The following is a 4,397-nucleotide window of genomic DNA, read 5'->3' as shown; positions in this document are numbered from 1 at the left end:
GGCGTGAAGAACAGAGGTCTGCCGTCTTCTTCTTTTTCTTTATTTTCTGTGTGATTTTTGAAATGTGATCTATGTTTCTTGTTTCATTTTCCTTATTCGTGATTCATACAACTGCAATTCCAAATGTTTTTTTTTGGGATAATATTTTCGATTTCGACCTCTTTCACATCTATTTCGAAGACAGGAAATGATATTCTCTCTGAATGGGATTGATTATTGCATGATTTGGTTTGGCATCTGAAGCTTTGGATTTCAATTTCAATTACATGTGTTCTAGATCATATGTAGCCATACCGGTAGAGTTTGAAATGAGAAAGGGTTGGTTGCGATGATTATAAGAAATTCCTCGTACTGAATGCTATAGCCATGGCATGACAGACGCCTTTACACCCATAGAATATGAGCACCGCCCATTTCATCATTATTTAACTCATCATTTTGATACATATCTTTGTTGAATCCTGCTACGATTTGCTGTTTCATTTCATAATTCATCTGTAAATGTAAATTTAAATTCAGTCCTTAGATGAAATCTTTATTTGTTGCTGTTTTACATCGTTACCGGACATATTCAAAATCGGGGGTTTTTCTAAGATACCAGTCGCATTTTGATTCACAATGTAGTCTACCTTGTGAGAAGTATCTGTTTTTATTTTTTCTGTTTACTTGAAAGACTTGAAGGAGTTGGTTTTGTGATTCACAAGCCTTTTGTTACTAAGGCATTGTGTTTAGCCACTCCTAAAATTGATGAAGGTGTTGTTTAAAGCCCTAATTTGACGAAAAAAGAAAATTTCTATAAGTTAGGGTTACGCACAACTCCATATTTTTCAATTTGGTGGTGATATTTCAATGATTTTATATTTCATATTTTTTTTTTTATCATTTGTGTTTTTTATTTCTCAATACATGGGCCTATATTAATTTTAATTTTGAATTTTTTTATTAATAATATTCTATAAGTAATACATGTATTTGAAAAAAAAAAAATCAGTATTTCAATGGGATTATTATTTTTATTTGTTAAACCTTTATTAAATCATTTAATTTATCATTAATATCAATGGTCCCTATATTTCAAGATAAGCCTAACTCAGAATTTACATGGGTCCTTTAAGCAACTAGTAAAAGAAGTGATAAATATGGTGGAAAATGCTTTTTGACGCAAGTGACATTGTCCCACAGGAAAAATAGGTAAATAGGGAGAGAGAAAAAAATGAGGTAAAAGAAATAGGAAGAACGGTATTTATTGGGAAAGGTTGGGACTTTTAGTAGTTAAATTTTTCAATATATCAAGATTGTCCTTAATAAAAAAATTTTAAATTACAATTTTCAAACATAAGACCAATTGCAAAGCAAGAGCAGTTTACATCTCTAGCTATTTCTTATACTCCAAACAGGCCTTATAGATTTATGTGTATTTAGTAAGGGGTGTTGCTTTAGATGAGCGTATACTTATGTAGGTTGCATAAATTAAATTTGTGAAAAGATAAGCATTAAGATTTAAGATTGGATTAGTTGGGTCGTAAAAGGGGCGTTTAGATGAACTAAAACTGAGAGTAAACATAGGAGCGTTTATATTAAGATAACTCAGATCTTGTAACACGTGGTAGCTACAGATTACGTTTGTTTTAATAATAATTCTGGGTTTGTTCCCACTTACATCTTACGCGTGAAGCTCTGGTGGACTTAGATCTACCTCCTCCGTGTTTCTTCGTTTATTAATAATATCCGCTGATTCGGATGCTCCGCATTGGTTGTGAAACATTACCAATTTATTATACTTCATCTTACACTTTGATGACATATATTTTGTTGTTGAGACGGCACCTCTATTCTTCTGAACAATGGAGACTGACTCCTATGACTGACCTACGATGTTCTAGTTTTATGACAAAATGACCTAAAGAAAAACAAATGGAAAATTGCAACTTGGCAACAAGTCCTAATGTACCCTTCTTGTAAGCCATCCTGTGTGGCAGAGTTTTATTCTACCCACTGACTAATGGGCAGAATGAGGTTTTGGTAATTATCATTGCAACAAATCTCACTTTTAAGTGTTGGATTGTGAAATATCAATCAATTTTGTTAGCTTCGTTGGGATGTCAGGGTCAAGCTTCTCGTTGGACTCGTGGGAGTCGACGTGTCTAAGAAAAAAAAAAATTTCTTTTAAGCATGTGACGACCCCGATTAAGAAGAGTATGAAAGTTTCAACCATGGTTTTAAAAACCGGACCGGACCGGCCGGTCCGATCGGTTGGACCGCCGACCGGTCACCATTCCGGTTCGGTCCGGTCATTAGACCGGATGGAGATCGAACCGGGATTGGACCGCTTGAACCGGACGAATCGGCCGGTTTTGAGGGAAAAAACCGGTTCAAATGATTTTAATTTTTTTTTTTGGTTTTCCAAATGCTCATTTTCAATCTCCATATTCCAATTTCCAAAATGAATGAAGACATGAATTTTATATTTATTAGTATGCAAAAATCTTCATGAATATTCAAACATTGAAATGTTATGTTTTTATTTTAAGTAATTATTTAAGTGTTGTGGACCTATGGTTGACATTTGTATTATTTGTTATGGATAATGTGTTAAGTTAACAACTCTTTGATAATTTGGTTATTATAGGATAGTAATGGTTTGATTATTTGATAAATATTGAGTTTATTGACATTATGAATGTATATCATCTTATATTGTGTTATAAATATCATATATAATAATTGATGACTTCTACAGGTAAAAAATTTTGTGACAAAACTCAAGTTACTCGATAAATAAAGTAGATGCTATCAAAATTTACATAGAATTTATTAATGTTTTAATTTTTTATATTATATAAAATAATAAAATATATATTTATGACGTCACCGATTCGATAGCGGTTCGACCGGCGGTCCGACCAGTGAACCGTGAACCAGTAACTTTTTCAGTTCAATGACCGATCCAGTTTTTAAAACATTGGTTTCAACTTTGTAACTATTTTTTAGTGTTGGTGCACTTGATTAGCATAAAGATCACATTAATCACCGTACCATGTTAAAAATTTAATGTTTTTCTGCTCAAGCGTGTGGTTTGATTAACACATAAAAGTTCAGTATAATAAAAACTGCATTTTAGTTTATGAAAATATAGCATCCAAACTCTCATTGGTACAGTTTTCCTTTGATTACAACATTCATCCTCACTACCGACGTTGTTAACCTTTGTAATTTGATTTGAGTGGGAAATTAAATTCTTGATAAGTTCTTATTTTAATGAGAGAATTGTGTTTTGGGCCCAGTTGGGCCCAAAAATTAACATTTGGTCTTCCAACCACCTATATTTAAGCTCAAGACCTAAACAATTAAGATGAAGGATATTCTCTTTCATTAATTCCTAAAATACCCTTATCTCTTATATGCCTACAAGTGAGTGTGAATTTTAATTTTTTTTTGTGTTTTTTTTCCTTTTCTATTCCCTATTAAATATTACTCATTTCTAACTTTTTTTTTTCCTTTTTATTCCAATATATATTTCTATTTTATGTCAAATAAAAAGCAATAATATTTTTTTATTTTTCATTTTTAAAGATATTGAATCTTTTTGCTCTTATTAAAAGCAATGATAAAAATTTTGGGATTTTTCATTCAAATATTTTTTATCTTTTTGTATTTATCTTTTAGTTTAATTTTAATTTTTTATTTTAAATTTATATTACCCTTTCATCTATATTTTTCTCTTATTTTTAATTATTTTTTATATTTTCTACATTAACCATATTTTAAAAAAATTTAAAATTAACTATCACTTCACTTTATTTTATATATATAGCTTTTTAATTTTTAATGTTTTTATTTTAAAATTTTTAAAAAGATAAATTTGTTGAAAAAAAATAACTAAGATATGAAGTTCTAATATTATATTAATAATTTTTCTTATCTAGATAGATTAATGTAAAGTATTTTGACCCACAACAAGAAAATTGTCAATACAATTTTTTAGTTAAACTTTAAAAATTAAGTTTCAAATAAAATATATTATATAAAATTTTATCTAAAAATTATTGAAAGCGGTATTTAATTTTTTTATTTATTGACTTTCAAACTTATTTAATTTTTTACTTGAAAGGTAATACATGTTTACAAAAAAAAAAAAAAAATTAGTTTTTCATTTTTTAAATAAATGGGTATAAATATATTAAAAGAATTAAAGATAATCTAAGTCAAAATTTTGATAAATATGATTATAATTTTAAATATAGATTCATTTGGATAAAATTTCACAAAAAAAAAAAAAATAGTGAAAAGAAAGAACATTGTTAAAACTACAAAAACAAAATATGCAATTACAAAATTTTGATGATGAAATTTAAAAATAAAATTCAAAACAATTCTTGAGTGAGAGAATTTGAGTA

The 4,397-nt window shown here is 28.7% G+C and overlaps 1 non-coding gene across 1 annotated transcript; it reads left to right on the top strand.

Annotated features, from left to right (window-relative positions):
• Window positions 1-319: 319 nt before the first annotated feature.
• LOC117908022 lies at window positions 320-408 on the top strand. The gene has a single exon (XR_004650141.1). It is a non-coding gene; the product is annotated as a small nucleolar RNA snoR8a (small nucleolar RNA).
• Window positions 409-4,397: the final 3,989 nt, after the last annotated feature.

This window comes from Vitis riparia, chromosome 18 (genome assembly GCF_004353265.1).
Source record: "Vitis riparia cultivar Riparia Gloire de Montpellier isolate 1030 chromosome 18, EGFV_Vit.rip_1.0, whole genome shotgun sequence".
Lineage (NCBI taxonomy): Eukaryota > Viridiplantae > Streptophyta > Magnoliopsida > Vitales > Vitaceae > Vitis > Vitis riparia.
This window is presented reverse-complemented; position numbering and strand designations above follow the sequence as displayed.